Raw genomic sequence first — 20,228 nt, 5'->3', positions numbered from 1 at the left:
CAGCGCGTGCGAGTGGTGTACGGGGTTGTGTGAGCGGAGGCGTCATGTTTGAGTGGCTGAGAAGCGGCGGATTGATTTCAGGCAGCCGTGCGCCAGCCCCGAGCTATGCCCCCCAAACAGGACCCGCAGACCCGAGGGGCTGCGCCGCGAGGTGAGGAGCCGGAGAGCGGCAGCCCTCTCCCCACGAGCAAGGAGTTGAATAGCGGCGGCTCTCACACGAGCGAGGAGTCCGGAGCCCACAGCTCTCCCGAGATCAGCCCTCTCCCGGAGGGGGAGCTGGGGGCCTGCGTCCCCCACACAACCTTTGATCAAATGAAAGGCATTGCTCGACATTCCCGGCCAATAAAAGTCTTTTACGCGGCTAACAAAGTTTTCTGACGCCCGACGTTAATCGACTTTTCTGCATGCACTGCCCACGTTAATCTACTTCGCAGGGAGGTGGGGACCAAAATACACAACCATCGTGAAACCTCCTGCCACCTCATCAGCAGACCTTCTCGAAGAATGAACTGCGAGATTCTCTTAGGCCCGGGGTTCTTGTGGTCAGTTTATGCGCGTAAGCCACAAGTTCAACAGGGATACATCCTCCATCTGTAGCTGGCCCCATTCGGCATGCGTGAGGTCCAACGTGTCATCCTTATGTGCGACTGCCATGGTTGGTGGCGGGTCACTACAGGCCACTACGACCCCCGGTGACTCAGCCATAGGCTGTTTACATCGGCCCGCACCCGACGAGCACACGCAGCATCTGTTCAGCGGCAAGCGGGATAATACATCGGCATTACAGTGCCTCATACCCCTGTGGTAAACGACTCGAAAGGAATACTTCTGGAATATGTACAACCAGTGTAAGAGCTGGCCAGAAGGCTGGTCCACTCTCAGAGAGTACTGGAAGGCCGTGTGGTCCGTGCGGACTATAAAGTCTCTGCCATAAAGATAAGGCCTGTATTGCTGGATGAAGTATACCATGGCCATCAGTTCCCTGCCGGTGACACTTTACCGCTGCTTAGCGGTTGACAGGACGCAACTCCCATATGCGATCATCCTCTCTACCCTGTTCTTTACCTGGAACAGGACAGCCCCTATGCCCATGTCACTAGAATACGTGTCCAGTATGAACGGCAGGGAAAAATATGGGTAGTCAAGAGGAGGTATGTTGGAAAGGCGATTGCACAGCGCAGCGAACGCGGCCTCCTACTGGCCCCATTTAAACTTCTGATTTTTACACATCAGGGCATGTATGGGTTTTGCAACTGTCGCAAACTGTGGAATAAATCTCCGGCAATACGACGCAAACCCAACAAAACTGCACACTTCACCCAACGACTTGGGGATTGGCCAATCGCATACGCACGCCATCTTGTCCAGATCCGTGGAGATTCAATTAGCACTAACAATGTGGCCCAAATATCGCACTGAAGTCTGTAACAAATGGCACTTGACGGGTTTTAATTTCAGATTTGCTGACCGTACCCTGGAGAGAACTGTCTGAAACTTCTGTAAATGCTCCTCGAACGTGCAGTCAAACACGATGATGTCGTCTAAGTAAATGAGGCAGGAATCCCACTGCCGTCCTACCAGCACCAACTCCATGAGTCGCTGGAAAGTGGCCGGTGGTGAATGCAATCTCATCAGGAGACAGTTAAACTGGAATAGTCCCTGGGGCGTTCAGAACACCGTTTTTGATCTGGATGACTCATCTAAGGGAAGTTGCCAAAATCCCCACAATAGGTCCAATGTGGAGAAAAACCGAGCGCCCGACAACGCGTCCAGGGAATTGTCTATACGTGACAGTGGGTAAGCGTCTGCTACCGAGACTTTGTTCAGTTTACGGAAGTCGACGCAAAACCGTAAGCTGCCAACCTGCTTTTTTAACCAACACCACCACAGGAACTCCCCAAGGGCTGGTTGATGGTGAAATTATATCCGCTGCCAACAATTCTCCCACTGCCTGGTGGACGTGCTCCTTTTCGACAGGACTGGACCGATATGAGTTCTGGTGAATAGGAGCTGCGTCGCCAATATCAATGTGATGTAGCAGCAGGGAAGTTTGACCATTTTCAAATTTGCCCTGACTAAATACATCGTAAAACTCTCGAAGCAACGACTGTAGTTCGTTCCATTGTGCATGGGACAAATTTGGATTTTCGCCACACAATTTATCTGCCCATGTCCCATCTGACTCCGCTTGCTGTTGCACCATGCCAATGACCTCCCCCGCCTCGGAGTCAACAGCCTCACAGCATGCCGCTGTCACGGGAGCTACCACTGTACCCGCATGGACCACACCTGTCCCAGACCTACATTCAGGACTTGTAAAAAAGATTCCTGATTCCCCCAAAGGATTGTCTGCACCCCCACTAATGCAAGGCCACGGGTCGCTGTGTTAGATGGGGTAAAGAGGACTCCTGCCTCGGGGTCAGCCAACTGAAGGCGTTTGCAGTAGCGCAAAAGGACTAACATTTATGTGCCTGGCGGAATCTGTATAGATTCCCTCGCCAAGGCCTGAGCAGTAACGTTCGCTACAGTGTTCCTATACGGAGAATCCAAAAAGAACACTCGTCCCGACGGCATCTTGACACAACCTTAATCCGTCAAGGACATCCATCTCAAAAAGTCTGTCCCTAAGAGGCAAGGCACCGCCAGGGTCTTTGAAACCAAAACGGGCCCCGACATCTCAATCTCCCCTACTCTTATGCATGCCTCTATCAACCCCACAATGCCCATGCTTCCCCCATTAGCCGCAACACACGCATTCTCCACCAGCATAACGTGACGATTCCTTAAGGGCAACAAATTCTGAATAATGTCCGAGATGATAGTAGCCGAGGCCCCTGTGTCAATCAAGACATGTACCTATATTCCCTGGATGAAACCAACTATTGCCGACGAACCAGCCGCGGCTGCTATCATTCGGAGTGCCAATATGCTCCACCGAGTGCTGGAATTTGGCCACCCATTTGTGGTATGAACCCGCTGTTCACGCGCCCCAACCGGGGAAAAGGAAGTGAGAATGCTGGACAGAGTGCGTGAAGGCCTAGATGCATAAGGTGGTGGTATGGGCCAAGTGTCCGGTGTGTCGCAACTTGCCTGTTGGGGAGCAGTCCTTGGCAGGATGTTGGTGAGGTTGTCCATGGCTGGGCGGCGTCCCGGCATCCCCGCGCAATGTTTCCCGGTCGTCGGCACCAGAAGGAGGAGATGGAGGGTCTATGTGGCGGAGAGGTCGCCGCTCCCCTCAGGATCTGCCCTGAGGTGTCCACTCACCGTCGAGGCCACCCTTGCGCCGCAGTCGCCATCTCCCTTCCCAGCTCCGGATCCTCTTCCGCTCCTCCTCCACTGATCTTGGGGCACTCCTTGTTGCTCGAGCGGTCAAGCTGTCACTCAACACGGGCTCACCTGACCACGCCACCACCTGGGTCCACCCGTTCATGTTCTTGTGGACCTGCAAGGATCTGGCCACCCACATGGATGTCTGTGTCTCCTCCTCGACGATGGGCAGCACAATCCCCATCTCTTGTGCCAGCACTAATAACTTTTCCATCATCAGAGAGTCCATTGCCGCTTGATCTATGCGTGGGTATGCCACCTGCCCAAGTGCCATCAGTGCGCTGCGGTAAGCAAAGGGCGTCTCGGCCTCCCCTCGCCTCCGCTGCAGGAACTTTCTCCGCGCGTTGGATAGAGGATTATAAACGGCTACCATTTCTCCATACACCTGTCGAAGAGTGGCCCGCTTCTCTGGTGGAATTGGCCAAAATGCTGCAAGAGCGTCATAATCGAGGGCCGTTGGCAAGGCTCGCAGAGCCTCGGTTCGGTCCATGCGATGGACGAGAAAGCCACCTCAAAACGACAAATGAAGGTGGCCCAATCGCCTCCCACTGCCATGAACTCCCTGACGGGAGGCAGCCTTCTTGGTCGGTCCGTTGCTCCTCCGTGCGTCGTCAGGAACGGAGTCAATGCTGCAGCCACCTGGATCAGTGGTGATTGCGCGGGCTCCGCCGCATGGAAGGTGGCAGCCGGCGATTGCATGGCATTGGCCGCAGGGCCGATGGTGGCCGACACCCACGCGGGCTCTGCCCTGTGGCTGATGGCGGCCGACAACTCATCGGGCTCCGCCACCTGGGAAATGGCAGCTGTCAACCACGCGGGCTCAGCCGCGCAAACGACGGCAGCCGCCGTCTGTCCAGTCTCCTCCACGGGGCCCCACCGCGTGCTTTCCGTGGCTCCTCCACTCGCCGCCATCATGCCCAACAGCAGGCGGAACTGCGCGACAGCCGCAAAGAGCAGGTCCAGCCTCCCCACCACCTCGCGCCACCCCTCTGTGGCCCGAGGCTGCTGGCCCGCAGCCACTTCCTCCTCCGACTCCGCGGAGGAGTATCCATGGGGTTCAATCACCAGGACCCATGTTCTCAGGGCTGCCGGGAGGGGGATCTCCTCATTGTCTTCACCCTCGTCCGAGGTCGATGCAGGTGGGTTTTTCTTCCTTGAATATCGTGACATACTTCTGACACCAGTTGTAGTGACTCTCGGACAACTCGAACTGTAGAGGTTTTCTCTATTTATTTTAGGGTGCTTTGTGCAAGTAACTCGACTTGGACAGGGATAATGCACCGATCACTTGGCCCAGGGATAATGCACAGGTGACTTGGGCCAGGGATGGCACGCAAGTGGCGATGACGCGAAGACAGCGACGACGCAAAGACAGTGACGGCATAAAATATAGCAATGTGAAGACAGTTGATCCCGATCCCACAGCAGCCCAGAACCTCGCCTCTCACCCCTTTTTATTCCTGGCGTGGCCCTCACTCTGCCCCTGGCCACGCCCCCTTTCTCGAATTGTCTCGCACGTTCTCGAACTTCCCAGATGGTTCCCTTCTATAATTACCCCTCGTGACCACTCAGCCACGCACTGTCCCTGCACCTGCACTGTCTCCACACCCGCACTATCTCCCCCCACGCACTGTCTCCATACATGCACTGTCTCTCTCCCTGCACTATCCCTACAGTCGAAAAACCCCAAATGCAATTATGGTTGACGTGGACTTCATTTTACAAATGGCCTGTCAGCAATATACATTGCTGCTGTATCAAACATATTTATCAAATGTTTATTTGCCTATACAAACCTACTCCATTCATCACACAAAACATATTTACGTTTAAGCTATAAGAGTAATTCGGATTTAAGCCAGAATAGATTAAGTTGTTATTTGCGAGCAACTATTGTGGTTGGATAGGCATGAGGCGAAGTGGTAAACATGATTAGAAATACACCCATGCCAGCTGGTCTTCCCAGCATTATGTGCAGGCAATGCAACTGCGTTAGAGAACTCTAGTAAATGGGAAGCTGTTGTGGTTCAATGGTTAGCCCACTTGTGACCCAGAGGTCAGCGGTTCGATTTTCGGCACAGCAGTTGAAACAAGGTGCAAGTTTTTTTTTATTCCACAGCCTCTGTCCTCCCAGCAATATACTGTGGATGGGTGCACTACAGTTCATCGATTGATAGTTTGCGAGCAGTGGCGTAAAATGTCGGTATGCTTACCTCTTCCAAGATGTCTGGCCAGCCTGGTTGGCTATGAAAGGTGCAAAATATTATCACGGTTGGCTACGTAGTGTGCTATAGAAGTTCAACATGCATACATAACTAAAAGTAGGAAAAACATCTCTAGAGCTCCCTCTGGCCCTTGTGCCAGTTGTGGTGTGAACCAGCATGTTGCATGGCTGCACTGTTACTTCTTGAATGTATGTTGAACTTCTTTCGCACCGTACGTAGCCAACCGTGCTCATCGGAGGTGCGGGGGAAGGACAACAAACTTAACACAAATTAGTTCTAAAGAAATTAGTTTTCAATCTATATTTAAAAAGTGCATAGCTCCAGTGGCTTCCTAATATCGGAAGAGCGTTCCAGACAGCGCATCTAAAAGCGCGAGATCTAGCAACCGTTTTTGTTCGATGGTTAGCCAAAGCTGCTGCGAGGATGACTGGAGTTTGTGTGATGGTTTATGCTCCTTGAAAGCCAGTTGTTTGGGAGAACTAATTTTGGGTGGGGGGGGGGGGCAGTTTATCACCGTGCAGTGCTCATAACTAATTGGTGGTACTAAGCCAGTGGTGGAAATTTCACGTTTCTGACGACGGCCAGTGTATCCATAGGGAAATGACTGTTGAATTTCCACAGAGTGCTACCCACGTTATCAACCATAGAGGGATGATGAGCTGAGTTGCCCCCTGAATAATAATTTAACTGTTAACCTTTTGATTGGGAGCCCAGCGCTCGGCCACAGTGCTACTCCACTGCTTTGCATTGAACCATAACAAAGTAATTCCAATAAAAACATAATTTTGTAAATGCTAAATCTCTGTCAGATGCCAAAGTGCACAGTATATGGCAGCGTATTGATATGTAGTTACACTCAGATTCCCTAAAATCCATGTTTTATAGTCTTCTCTTTATACAGACTTCTGCACCATTACCGGTACCAATGTAACGCACGTGAGAAATTAACGTGAGATGCACACAAGTAGGTCCGCAAATAGAGCATGGACCACAATGGGCTCTTTGGATGATATCACAGACCTTGGACAAGGTCACTGAAAAGGAGATGCATTACCTGCACTCTTGCAGAACAAGGTCAGCAGAAATAGCACGAATGCACTTCTCACACAAAGTTGAATTATTAAACTGCAACTCCAAGCATTTAACAGACTTTGCATTCATGTTTCCATCATGCAATTAAATTCTGTTTGCTGAGATTTGTCCTGTTAGCGCATATATGCATTCGTCTAATCTCAGTTTCTTCATTCATAGTGAATTGACGCCATCAGTGATGAATTAAGAATGAATTCAGTTATCTGCTTGACGTATATGCGAAGTGCATTCATACATTCAAGCTGAAGGTGTGATCTCATTATGGATTTTAGCGGTGACATGAAACCTAAAACCGATTATAAAGAAAATCCTTGGAAGTTGATTAAATTATACTTATGATGCCAAGCTGACTAAACGCGTTTCACTTAAGCATGCATTGTATGACAACTGTGTTTTACATTTATTAAGGTAAATGTGAATTTGGCAGCCAGGAATGCTCTTTCATTTGTGAAGAGATATGCTTGAAGCGTTTAGCAATACACAATCTCTCAGAGAGAAGGAACTTCATTTAAGTACATTATTATGATCAATTACACGGAAAGCCCCACTGGGTCTCAAGGCTTTTTCATGAGCGTCCTGCCAGGTTTCCGCGATGTTGTTGCTGCGTGTAATCCAAATTGAGTGATTTTCAGGTCATTTTTCAGTATTGGGTTGTTTGGCCAATACCACTTACGTTGTGTGTGGGTTTTTTATGCTATGGGAGGAAACCAGAGAACCCGGAGGAACCCCGTGTAGAACAGGGAGAGAACATTGAAATTCCACAAAGTAACGTGCCCGATATTCTTGGTTCTTTCGGTAAAGTCACATAGAAGAGAAATAATAAAATAATAAAATAAAAACATTATACAATTCTCACGACGTTTCGGCCACAACGCAAGCAGCCGTCCCTTCTTTGAAGAAACAGAGCTGTTGGAAAGACAGCATCCGAATGACAGCTCTGTTCTTCACCTGAGGACGGCTGCTTGCGTTGTGGCCGAAACGTCGTGAAAATTGTATTGTTTTATTTGTATTATTTTATTATTTCCCTTCTACGTGACTTTATAAAAAAAAACAAGAATATGAATCCCTGCGGTCACGAAAGCTTTAAATCGAAATTGTATTGTTTTATTTGTATTATTTTATTATTTCCCTTCTACGTGACTTTATAAAAAAAAACAAGAATATGAATCCCTGCAGTCACGAAAGCTTTAAATCGAAATTTAACGTGCCCGAGTCGGGAATGTAACCCAAGACCATCTTGCTGTATGGCACGAGTGTTACCACTGTGGCATCCTGCCACCCAAAAAAGCGCAGTGCATTTTTTTATTGTAAAGTTGACTCACCCTTAAGCCCGGAGTTGAGAGTATGTGTTCATGTACGCACGGCAGGCAGGCTTATTTAATGGAATTGTTAAGCTGTCTGGGCGTGAGCCGTGGACGTGCGTGTGGATGTGCATCTCCGCAGTGTCCTATGCATGCTGATGAGCTGAATAATGCAATGCGACACCGACACGGCAGATTTATCATTGCGCAGATCTGTGGGGGTGATTGAAGAACGACAGGGACTAAACACCCAAACACCAAAGATACAGGAAACGTACAATTATGAAAGCTGTATTTGTGAAAGAGCTGGCATGCACACAGGTGTAAGAATGGGGGGGGGGGGGGGGGGGCTTTAATTACGACTGGAAAATAAATTAGGGGAAATCATTGGGTTCGACAAAGCATTGTTCAATCGAATAGCCACTAAGCTCAATTTAAGAATGAACTTCAAACGATCAACTATTATACTAACTATGCAGGTTATGTGAAACATCATCAATCACAATATCACCAAATGTATGTGTACTGGCACACACTTTAGGATCATATGCGCTCTCTGAATCATGGAAACTTCATACCTTGGTTTAAATTCAGGGGCTTAAAATAGTGCATGGGTTTCACGACAAAAATTAGAATAAACTTCTGTCGGGATATTGTAATCTGTTCCAACGGGTACACCTGCATTATTATACTCCGAATGCACAAACTATTTCCAGTGGGAGATAACAACCACAACATAAAATAATTGTCATGAACCCGCATGACTGATAGTTAAAAAAATCATTAAAACAGACTGTTTGATTGTCAGAAGTGCATTTACTTGCATTTTGAAAATTATTGTGACTTTAATGGTCAATATTAAAAGTGGTTGCCCTATGGAGCGACTTACTCCCACCAAAATATTACAGTATGGAATTTGTACATCCCTAGTTCAGGCCTTCACATTAGAGGAAACACTATCCCAAGTCTCGCTTCAGAATGGCTACGGATTAAATTGTAATAGTTAGGCTAAATGTCTATGCCAGCTGACCTCGTCCATTGGTCATGTGACCCTGGCAATTGCATCACATGCCTGCCTATTCTGAGAGGTTGACGAAGGCCATGGCCTAACATACCACCCATTTATCCTAAGCTAACTACGACCAAGCAACATTTACAAGGTTTAACAACCAGTTGTGCGAATATATGCACCATTCATTTGTAACACAGCCGCACTGGTTACATTTGTAGTGTCAGTGAGTCGGAGACGAGGTTTGTAGAGGCACCTTCTTCAATGAACACACACGATCTCGCCTACACACTCGAAGTCTCTAGCCTATACACAACACTAGCCGTCTAACATTGACGGCACTGACCGAGACAGCTAACAGGCTATATAGCAGCGCAATATCGAGCAAAGATGGCAGCGACGATGGCGACGAGACGACAGCAACAAAGAGACGATCCAATCCCAAAACCGGCAACTTCGAGCTCCCGCTTTTGGCCCATTTTATGTTCCCAGCGCGGCCTGGCTCCGCCCTGGCCGGGCCTCCCTTTTCAAATCCACTAGCAGGTTCCAGGGGCTTCCAGATTGGGCCCTCCATGACCCTTGCCCCAATTCCTCCACCCTGCCAAATAACCCGTGGATGTGCTCACTGGCATGTGTACTGTTTGTCTACCGCAGTTACTGCTGCTGGTCACCAGTGGGCGCTATTACACTACATCACCCCCCCCCCCCCGTTAAAAAAAATCCAGCCGTCCCAACTGACATACAGCAACTTCAACTGGGTGGACAGACAGAGCAAAACCCCAGAAATGAAGAACATTTGAAAAAAATACAGTCACAATGCCCCCCGCGAACAGACAAGCAGCAATGGCCGATCCACCCGAGCACAACTCGGCGTGCGGCGCAGGCAAAACTGTCGAACAACAATACAATCATACGACCCCCCTCTCAGCGTCTATTACCCTCATCACGACTTTTACTTCAAATTTCACAGCACAAGGGAGAGTCCATTCATTGTAATGTTGCACTCTTGGACCAGGTCCTTGATGCCGGTCCCCTGCCTTGGGCAGGATCTCGCACTTCTTGGGGCTCCGGGGATTTGCACAAACGGCCTAACAGGTGCAGCCCCTCCCTGGAAGAGTTCGATCAGGCTCCAGCCTTCAGTCCTTCACACGGGGTGGCTTCAGAATATCTACCGGGTATCAGAGGCTCGGATCCTGTGGGCGGCACAACACAATCTTTCTGAAGTACAACATCCGGGACCGGCTGCCCCAGCTCGTAGGACACATCAGACCCTGGCTATACGGGACTTGGAGATGAGCTGTCCAACTGGGGATGAAGATATGGCTTCAGACGAGATGGGTGTATGAACCAACGATGACGCCACGCCTGTATCCGCACACACTGTGGTCTTTTAATTTCCACAACCTCCACGGGACCTCATCATGGCCGATGTAATTTGGGGGACGTACCCAGTGGTACCTGTGGGCAGTGTCACCAAGCCATGTCCCCGATTTCCCATGGAAGCACATACTCACGCTGCACCACGCTCTTTTCATTTGCGGCCTGATTTTTGGCAGACTTTCTCCTCGGTGCTTCATGTGCCTCAGACAATCGTGCGAGCGTAACCTGCATGCGCGCTGGCATGGCGGCCTTCATCTTCCTCGAAGTGAGCATCCATGGGGGGTTCGATCTCTCACCCATACATAAGATACAACTGGGAAAACCCCATTGAGGCACGAGGGGCCATCCTGTTTGGTGCTAGGACCCCTGGGATGTGCAAAGCCCAGTCTGAATGCGCCTCATTAACCGCCTGACAGAGCATCAATGTCAAGGTTCTGTGAATACGCTCTACCATGCCATCCATTTGAGGATAATATGGCGAGGTCCTGATATTTTTGGTTCCCAAAGCATCGCATACCTCCCGCAGCAGGATTGATGAGAAATTCCACCCCTGGACTGTGAGAAAATGGTCAGGTGCTCCCTTGTCCATCACGTAGCCATATAAAAATGCATCGGCAATGGATGCGGCTAATTGGTCTGGTAGTGGCCAAGCCATTGGCCACCAGGAAAAATATTTCACACCGACCAAGAGGCATTTATTTCCGTTTTGGGTAGCCGGAAACGGCCCCAGAATGTTAAGCGCAACAAGCGTGTTAATTCGGGACACCTTGATGGACTGCAATTGAGGCCAAGCCCTCTCAACAAGGGTTTCAGGCGCGCGCAATCGGTGCAGCCCGTGACCAGGTGGTACACACAGTTTGACATACTGGCCAATAAAAATCTCACTGCAGCGTCAACAACGTTTTCCAGACCCCGAGGTGCATCAACTTATTTTTGTGCACCACTCGCGTCACCTTACTCCGCAGGGCGGTGGGAACCACTATACAATAGCGCTGCAGCTCCTCATCCCATCTCATCAAAAGTCCTTCACGTAGGACTATGTGGGACACTCCCGCCTTGATGGAATTTCCATCTTTCGCCTCCGCGCGGCGCCGAAAAAATTTTAATAGCGACATGTCCTCCACCTGCAGCCATCCACACTCAGCGTGCATGAGGCCCAATGTGCTGTCCCTAGGTGTGACCACCTCGGTTGGTACTGCATCACCTAACGCCGCCACATTATGTGGCAGCCCAGCCGCAGTTGCTTTACACCTGGCAGCACCCGCCGCACACGCACATTGCTCACTCAGAGGCAGGCGGGACAGTGCATCTGCATTGCAGTGCCTTAGACCCTTTTTGTAGATCACCTTAAACGAATACTCTTGCAGAATTTCCAACCAGCGCGAAAGCTGGCCAGACAACTGGTCAACCCGCAAGGAGTATTGGAGAGCTGCATGGTCTGTGTACACAACGAAGTTCCTTCCATAAAGATATGGCCTATACTGTTGTATAAAATATACCATAGCCAAAAGTTCCCGCGTCATACAGTAGCACTGTTCCACGGTGGACAGCATGTGGCTACTATACGTGACCACTCTCTCTATACCGTCTTTCACCTGGGACAAGACAGCTTCTATGCCCGTGTTGCTGGCGTCCACATCCAATACGAATGGCAGCGAGAAATCCGGATAGCCGAGGGGAAGTGTGTTAGCGAGATGGTCACGCAATGCAACAAACGTGCCCTTCTCCTCCTCCCCCCAGCAAAATTTCTGGTTTCTAGTGGTCAAAGCGTGGAGCGGTTTGGCAATCGTCGCAAAATGCGGATCGAACAATCGGTACTAAGACGTGAACTCAACGAAGCCTCGCACCTCACCCACCGACTTGGGGGTTGGTCACTCACGTATGCACGCTGTCTTGTCCAGGTCCGTGGCTATTCCGGAGGCACTGACAATATGGCCCAGATACCGCACAGACGTTTGCAAAAGATGGTATTTTTCTGCCGAATGTGCGGCAGAACACAATGATGTCGTCGAGTTAAATGAGGCACGAGTCCCATTGCAGGACCTCCAAGACCAATTCCATCCGCCCTTGAAACATGGGTGGCCCCGAATGCAGCCCCATAGGCAAACAATGAAATTGGAACAATCACTTGGGTTGTTCAGAATGCGGTCTTCGGTTCAGAGTCCTTGTCAAGGGGCAGCTGCCAAAACCCCGATAGCAAATCAAGAGTTGAAAAGAACCGAGCACCCGACAACGGATACAAGGAATCGTCCATCCTAGGATGCGGGTATGCATCTGCCACCGATACCTTGTTTAATTGATGAAAATCAACGCAAAACCGAAGGCTCCCATCCCATTTCTTAACTAGCACAATGGGAGCGCCCCACGGGCTGGTAGAGGGGGAAATAATGTCCACGGCTAACATTTCCTCGACCGCCCGCTGAACATGCTCTTTCTCCCTCGGGCTCAGCCTGTATGAGTTTTTTCTAATGGGGATCGCACCCCCCATGTCAATGTGGTGATACAGCAATGAGGTGCGGCCAATATCAAATTTACCCTGGCAAACTCGTGCAACAGAGCACGCAACTTGTCCCGTTGCTCTCGATACAAGTCCTGATTCTCAGCGCACAGCCTATCAGTCCATGTTCCATCCGACTCGGCCCTCTGTTCCACCCCAGCTACGACCTCTGTTGCAGCTGTGTCGACAGCCTCCCAACACGCGGCTGTCATGTGAGCCAAGACCGTAATGGCCTGGGCAACAGCCGTAACCAATCCGACATTTAACACCTGCAAAAACGGCTCCTGATCCATTCTAACGATCGTCTGAGTGTCCACCAGCATGAGGCCCTGAGTTGCGGTGTTGGAAGGGGTTAAGAGGATCCCTGCCTCAGAATTCTCTAATTGCGACTGCTTACGGTAGCATAGCAGCACCAACATTTGTGCCCCTGGCGGAATCTCAACAGAATCCTTCGCCAAGGCATGGACCGTGGCATTAGCCGTAGTCAGCCTATTTGGAGAGCGCAAAAAGGGCAAACGCTGTCCTGACGGCATTTACACACAGCCCTGGTTAATTAAAACTTTCAAGGGCATCCTGCCCAAAAAGTCAAAACCCAGAAGGCGAGGTACCACCAACGTCTTTGAAACCAAAATAGGACCGGACATCTCAATTTCCCCGATCCTAACACACGCCTCAATCTGTCCAACAATGCCCATGCTCCCGCCTTTGGCAGCGATACAAGCCCTCACAACCGAGGTAAGACAACGGGTCCTCGATAGCAACTAATTGTAAATGGAATCAGAGATAATGGTAGCCGAGGCACCGGTATCGACCAGGACCCATACCTCTACCCACTGGATGAACCCTACCACTGCCGACGATCCCGCCGCAGCCGCTACCACCCAACGCGCCAATTTTATCCACTGCATACCAGAATTCCGCCACGTGTCCGCCACCCGAGTCCATTGTTTGCGCGCCGCAACAGGATGGCAAGCGGTGATACATGTATCCAACGCACGTGATGACCTGGATGCCTGAAATGGTGTTTGGAGCTGGGTGTCCGATGTGTCACGACTTGCCTGTGGTGCTTGGGGAGCGGTCCCCGGTGGGGTGGAGGGCGTCGGAGGTGTTGCCGACGTCCTGATGGTGGCCCGGCATCCTCTTGCGACGTGGCCCGACCGGCCACATCTGAAGCAGGTGCCCGCTGGTCTCTACGACGGAAGGGACTCCTCCTCTCCCCGACTGTAATTCAGAGGCCATCCCCTGACATCCCTTCCACGCAAGCCCCAGCCCCACAACACCATTGCCAACTCCAGATCCCACCACGTGGGCCCCTCTGCCTCTTTGGCATTCCCCGTCCAAGCCGCCACCTTGGGCCATTGCTGCATGTTCTCATGCACTTGAATCCACTGGGCCACCCTCAACGATGACAGCTCCTCGTCCACGGTGATCGTCAGGACGACACCTAACTCCTGCGCCAATGACAGCAGTCTTTCCACCGCCAAGGAGTCGAATGCCACTCGGTCCATGTGAGGATACGCCGTCTGCCCTAATGCCAGCAGTGCGCTGCGAAAAGCGCGAGGCGTCTCGGCCTCCCCTCGCCTCCACTACAAGAACCATCTGCAATTGTCGGATGGCGGGTCGAAGACGGCTACCATCTGAGCGTACGCCCACTGGAGGGTAGCCCGATCACTTTTCGGGATGGCCCGGAATGCCGCCAATGCATTGTCATTGAGGGCCGTCAGTAGGGCCTGCAGGGCCTCCTCTTCCGTCCAACCAACGAACAAAATAAGCCACCTCAAAGTGGCGACGAAACGACGTCCAATCACCTCCACCTACCATAAATTCCCGGATGGGAAGCAGTCGCCGGGGTCGGCACGTGGCTCCTTCGAGTACCGTCGGAGGTGGCGTGCCTTTTTTGTCGTCCCGCACCGCACTCAAAATGGCGACCATCGGCCGCACCGTGCCCTCAGCGGGCGAAATGGTGGGCGACAACTGCGTGGTCCGCTTAGCGGGGACCACTGCTGCAGGCGACCGCTCCATTGAGCCCCTCGGCTCCCGCGCCATCTCCTGTCCGGCAGGCAAGGACCCGGAGAGCTGCATGACCAGCTGGCTGACAGTGATGAGGAGCAGGTCGAGGCAACTGGCCACCTTTCGCCACCCATCCTCGGCGCGCGATTGCAGAGGATCGGGGCCCCTCTCTCCCAGGTCGGCGGCTGCCGCTCCCATGCCCACGGGACTTAGACCCGGGGTCTCGGGTCCCGGGGTTGTCAGAGGGATGATCTCCTCGTCATCCTCCTCCTCCGATGACACCACAGGTGGGTGCCTTTTATTTGTCGATTACGACATGACGTTCAACCACTTCTAACACCAGTTGTAGTGTCAGTGAATCAGAGACGAGGTTTGTAGAGGCACCTTATTTATTGAACACAATCTCTAGCCTAGCCTGTACACAACACGAGCCATCTTCACACTGACGGCGCTGACTGAGATAGCCAACTACTATCCTTCGTAGCACAATATCTAGTGGAGACGTTAGCGACGACGGCGAAGAAATGACAGCAACGATGAGACGAGTCCACTCCCGGAACCGGCAGTCACGAGTTCTCGCTCTCGGCTCCTTTTATGCTACCAGCCTCCCTTCTAGAACCTGCTAGCAGGTTCCAGCGGCCTCCAAATGGGGTCCTCTGTGACCCTTTTCCTAGTTCCTCCTCTGTGCCAACACACCATGCACACTCTCACTGGCATGTGTACTGTCTGTCCACCACAGTTGCCGCTGCTGTCCACCATCCAGCGCTTTTACACTACACATGCTTGATATCAAAATCAAAGGGGGCCAGCTTGGCAATCCAACGTTGTTCACAAGCATCCAACTTTGGCTTGGTCAGGATATATGTCAGTAAATTGTTGTCAGTCCAAACTGTGAATCGGTGTCCCCTCAGCCAATGGATGAACTTCTCACACACGCTCCACTTGAGCGCAAGGACTTCCAGTCGATCTGCGGGGTATCTTTTCTGTACCCCTGTCAGTGCCCTCGTGCACGCCCAATCTCCTTCCTCTGGCATTTGAGATAAAACAGCTCTGAGTCTATCTAGCGACATGTCCACTAACAGCACAAATAGTCTACTGAAATTTGGTGTGCCAACTCTGCGCATTTCAGCAATCCACTCTTGAGTGCTTTGAATGCCATGTCACATTCCACGATCCAGTCAAGGGGGTTCAACTTTCTAAACTTACCTCAGCTTTTTTCTTCTTTGGTTCGTTCGGTAAAGTCACAAGCTAATCACTCAGCCATTTCAATGCTAAATTATATGCTAATTCCGTTGTCAAGGCGCTTTGTTTCTTCTCACACAGCTTAAAGGTCGTGATCTGAGCGTGGCTTTTTCACTCCAGCGCTGTCCTCCAGACAGTCTCGTCCCTTCACCTGATGAAGGCCACTTGTGTTGTGGCCGAAACGTCGTGAGAATATTATTGTGTTATTTTAATTTATCAATTTATTATTTTATTCTCATTCTACGTGACTTTACCGAAAGAACCAAAGAAGATGAATCCTTGCAGTCATGAAAGCTTTAAATCGAAATTTACCTCAGCTTTGTTCACCTTTCGCGACTTTGCGTGTTTGATCACCCGTCAACTCAAATAATGGCCTGGCTTTCGCCGAGCAATCTGGTACAAAGTGTTGGTAGTAGAAAACCATACCAAGGAAAGATTTTAATATGCAGACTGACGGGGTGCAATCATCCTTCTCCACGAGATCATTTTTTTCAACTTGTCAATCACTTCCACTTTATCAGCGTTTACCGAAACACCACCCTTGTCAATGATGTGCCCTAGGAATTTGACTGTCCTTCTTAACAGGTAGCATTTCTTTGTGCCAACTTCATATTATTTTCTTGAAACCTCTGGAGAACGATGCCCAACCTTCTCAATGCTTCTTCCTCATTCGGTGCGAACACCTGTAGATCGTCCAAGTACATTAGTACAATAGACTCGAGAAACTGAGATCACCGAAGATACTTTACATCATCCTCATGAATGTGGCTGGGCTGTTGCACAGTCCCTGAGGTAACTTATTGTACTCGTACAGTCCCACTGGCGTGGTAAATGCTGTATATGTCTTATCCTCCTTATGCATTGGGACGCTGTAATACACCGACGTGAGATCCATAGTACTGAATAGCAAGTTCCCTCCGAGGGCCGCCAAACAATCCGCCTGATGTGCATCCTTCACTGTCCTTGCATTTAGCCACCTGAAGTCTGTGCAAATTCGGAGAGTCCAATCCTTCTTCCACACCATTACCAGTGGTGATACGTATTCGCTTGAGGACTTCCTGATTATTTCCTTCCCCTCCATGTCTGACAAGACTCTCCACAACTTCGGGTAAAGAGCAGTAAGGAAGACGGAACGGCCTGTCATCTGTCAAATGAATCATGTGAGTAAATCCTCAATTCATTGATTTTCTTGAAAACACTCCCTCATACTCTGTCACCAAATCAACGAGTTTCCTTCTAGTTCTCTCACTGACTTTACAACCATTGATGTCAAGGTCTGACAGACTGAGGTCTTCTAACCTCTGTTCAAGGTTGCCTTCCTAGTCCTCTCGTGCACCACCCCTTGGTATATCAAACTCCTCCTTCTTACACGAATTCTGGCAAAGATCCAAGTCCTCTACAGCTAAGCATAGAGACACGCCAGCCAGCTTTCTGTTCTTCTGCAGTACCACTACTTTATCCGTCGGATTTATGACTTATGGGTACCCAACGGTCACCCCACATAGTCATGATCACTCTACCAAACATTATGATGTTCCTCGGCATTGACCTTGATATTGTTGGCTCAACCATTATAGCGCTGCCTGGAGAACATGGTGCGTCTTGCGGCAACCTATCCCACACCACATGTTTGTACTTTGGTAGAAGTGTCACATTCTGCATAATTCGCACTCTCCTGATTTTAACCAGGGCTTGACCACCCCTCCAAATCAGCCAAGCCTGCCAACCGGTCATGCAGCTCACTAGCTGCTGAATTGGTCTGTGGCCTGTCCCTGGAAATAGTCTCCCAGGAGTATTTACCTTCCATGCGTCTCAAAAGCACCTTGATCACATTCAATCCAAAAATCTTATCGTGTTTGCCTGGCACAACTAGAGTCGGGACAAGTAAGTCCTCCCCGTCCACTCTCAAATGTAGGTCATGAGTACATTTTGTGTGTGACTGTCAACCCCCAGTTCCAACCAGAACAATTTGGTCTGCAGGACGTTCCTCATGAGCCACATTTGCATCCAAAAGCTTTTTCTCTACAGTTTCACTCAGGGTTCAAGCGATGAATCCCGAGTCCAACATGGCCCTTCGTTTTACTCGGTAAAAAACTATGACCGGCAAATAAAAGAGTTCACCAAATTGCTCAACTCTTTGAGATCCTTGCACCAGCAACACTTGCCCCACCCGCAGGTCCTTGCTTGATGCTTTATATAACTGCATTAAATCCATAATTTTGTTGTCCTTTAGGGTATTTCTCATTCTGCCCACACAAACCTTCCCTAGGTGTGAGCTACTTAAAGGTGACTGGAGTTGATGACCATGGGCAACTCCCTGGTCAACCTCACCCTGCCATATCAGACAATTTCTTGCCCAATGACTGGGTGCAAAGCATGACATGCACAAGTCGTAACGCCTGCAGTGCATCGCAGTGCTATGACTTGGATCGCCACACACCCTGCATGCCCTTTCCGTGGTCACATATGGAAAGGCTGGTGGAAACCCGTGGGTAGGAAGAATCGGCATCCTCTACTCAATAACGTGAGCCAGTGCAATGATAACCTTCTGTGCTACTGATGCCCCGAGATCATCCATCTCATGCCATTTAGCAGCCATTCTACATGCTGATCCCTAGTCGCTACTTCTATGGGCTGAGCTGTCTGAATATGAGCAATCATTTGTTTTCCGGCTACTGGCTTGAGGTTCATTGATGACATCTGAACCCTGGTGTCCTGCTGGTGTATCTCGAACCGCTCCTGAATTTCAGCAGCAGTCCAATGTTCTGCTGGTTTAAACTGTAGAATTGGTGACAATGAAGCATCTGGGCAGTGCTTAACAAACATTGTTACAACTTCCTGACCCCGGTCATCAATGTCATGTCCTCATTTCCTTCAACACTCACCTGCCACGTCGATAGCCTTATGTAATCACACCGAATACTCCATTACTCCCTCTCCCTGGATTGGGAAAATATTATCAAAGTCCGTCAGTGGCATTGCGGAGTAGATAAACTCATCAAAATTCTGTTTTAAAATATCAAAAATATATTTAGGGTTTCCTGTGGGACTGAGCAAGGGATCGGCACGAAGTTTTACCTTAACAATAAGCCTCGACTGAATCTCCTCAAAACGCTTGTCTGGTGATGTCCCCCGTTTCCTCAGATGAGTTTCCATCAACTCCTCCCATTCTTGAACTGAATATCTGTCAGACCTATGGCCACGAAAGTACGAGGGCTCCTTGACATCCGAATGAATCACCAGTCGTACACCCTGTACATTTAATGGGGCCAATTGCCCCTGTTTTTCACTGCTGTTAATGTTTAAATTAGCGTCACCATGGTTGAAGCTACCCCGTAGATGCATCATGACCTCTCGGCCAATTTGATGTGCCAGTTGTGTGATCAAATCACCTAGGACCTCCCTCTGTTCCTGAGACCTTTGGCTTTTCATCTGCCTGTCACATTGGAGTACTTTAGGCACCAGGACCCTCTGCATATAAGTTGCCCAATTCACCTTGAGTTGAATCAACACTCCGTAAAATGGTCGTGCCACATCCAAAACTCACTCTGCGGCTCTCATATCCTGAATCCGTTATTAAACGCTCATCAACCTCTTTTACTAACTCGCTATTCTCCATTTTCGATAAAGGCGTCGGTCACCAACACGAACCAAAAAGACCAACGAACAATGGCAATGCGACAGTATGACGACTGAGAATGAGAAAGAAAAGAGAATTTAAAATAAATTACCGTCGAGAGTATTTGATGGTGTCGTAGCACAGTAATCAGGTAAAGCAACACCCGAATCGATAATCCGAGTCACGACAAGAGTGTGACCCGTGCCCACTGTGCCTCGATATTTCTGACCGTGATCATTATCGAGAACACAGGGCGGTCATTAATAAATAATGAAATAACAGTTGCAGTAGCGCTCTGATTTGTTTTCCTTGGTTCCGCTGCGTGATCCTCCTTCTTGTCAACTGTGACACGACTTGCTCTTGCTCCCAACACCGGCCATGTGCACACCAGGACTTTCCGAGAGGCTGACGAGGGTTCAAAATGGCTTCTGTTTAAGCATCCTGCTCACAGCACACAAGTACGCCAACGGACCTCCAATATCGACGTGAAGGAGTCCCGATTGGCCTCCTGATACAGGTCTCCCTC

This window comes from Petromyzon marinus, chromosome 18, assembly GCF_048934315.1.
Source record: "Petromyzon marinus isolate PM22_M1 ecotype Great Lakes invasive population chromosome 18, UKy_Petmar_22M1.pri1.0, whole genome shotgun sequence".
NCBI lineage: Eukaryota > Metazoa > Chordata > Hyperoartia > Petromyzontiformes > Petromyzontidae > Petromyzon > Petromyzon marinus.
The sequence above is the reverse complement of the archived record's forward strand: the minus strand, read 5'-3'. Positions refer to the sequence as shown.